The sequence below is a fragment of the Vanessa tameamea genome, chromosome 27 (genome assembly GCF_037043105.1).
Source record: "Vanessa tameamea isolate UH-Manoa-2023 chromosome 27, ilVanTame1 primary haplotype, whole genome shotgun sequence".
Classification (NCBI taxonomy): domain Eukaryota; kingdom Metazoa; phylum Arthropoda; class Insecta; order Lepidoptera; family Nymphalidae; genus Vanessa; species Vanessa tameamea.
The window spans coordinates 1,149,036-1,150,617 of NC_087335.1; positions in this window are offsets into that span (position 1 = coordinate 1,149,036).

Below are 1,582 nucleotides of genomic sequence, written 5' to 3' on the forward strand. Positions count from 1 at the left end.
GTACCATGTTTACGTGATACATTCAAACTTACAAATCAGGTACTACAATAAACGGTTAACTAAAAACGTATGAATCCAGCTGTACAGGTATAGTGGATCATACAATTATTAATAGATATAATAAAAAAAATGTATCCGAATTTAACCGATCCATTTTATCAAATTGCATATGAAACGTTACGCGGAAGATATTAAAAATAAAAAAATTATAATCAAACATTCCGTTTGAATTGCGATCTCTATTAAAAACTAAAATCCGAACTATATTGTAGAATCAAGTTCGGTGATTATTTCAGTATTGTCTGTCTATGTTTTGATATAATTATATTATCGTTTTGCTAAACTAATTATTAAAGTTTATTAACCATCTGTTATAATTCACCTGTTTCGTAATGGACCATTCCTACTTCCAATGCAATTACTAATATTATATTAAATGACGTCACTACTAAGATCCGTGAACCACTCCATTACCTTACTATGAGCGACGCTCTTTCTTCCAAGATACTCGTATCTTAGTGTGCGTGAGACGCTTAACATAAGAGGGAGGGAAGTAAAAAAATACAAATAATATTATATTTGTTTATAAACGCCGATAATTAATTTGAATTATCCGTGGAGAAGAGAAACTTCGTGAGCGAATAGTCCTATGTCTTCGTATTTTATGTATGCCTCCTTGGTCTAGTGGCTAGATATAAGGCTGCAGGTCCCAAAGTCCTGGATTTAATCCCCAGCTGATTTTAAAGTTAATGGAGTTTTCTAACGAAAAAAAAAAACCAAATACGGCCTGGAGTCCGATTGTTGGAAGTGTGTGTACATAGGTGTGGTCTCGGAAAGCACGTAAAACTATTGGTCTTGCGCCTGAACTCTTTTCGGTCCTGCCTACTTTTCCATCTCATTGAATAATGAGAATGAGAAAATAGAGAGTCCTGTGTTTGCCCATACACTTGTGGAATATAATATGACCTGCGCCTGGTAAGTCTCCCTTGCGATTGGTCGCTCTGGCCGAAACCGGTCATGAAGACATCATGATAAATACAGATATCTATATGATTCCTCCACATACGTACTGTCCTTAAAGTTGTTATATTATTTGAATATGGCAGCATTTTATTTACAGGCAGCATCACAAAGGATTATCTTTATATCAGGATTAAAATTTAATTGCCTTAAGTGGAGTATCGAAACTCGAAACTCGCCGCAGAACAGGAGCGTCATATGCCAGACCATGGTACGCGACATTGACTACTATTGTTATAATATTTATGGGATACACGAATCAAAACAGCGTGACACCGTAAGTCGGTTATCAACATTTCACGAGTAAGATTCGAAGGCATTCTTTTTATTTTTGTTTCCTAGTTGCTTTTTGTTGCATCACAGATATCTTCCTCGAATGGTGGTTATTGATTGGCGTAGGATTCTAGATTCCTGGCCTGATAAGTCAATGATTTTAATATCAATCCTTCTTTCGGTTGTCGTCCTAAATCACTCGGATGACGTTTCCCCTCTTTGTCCAGTTCTCCAGTTTCCACCATGTTTTCCAATTCCTTTAACTTACACTATCCCACCCTTAAAACCT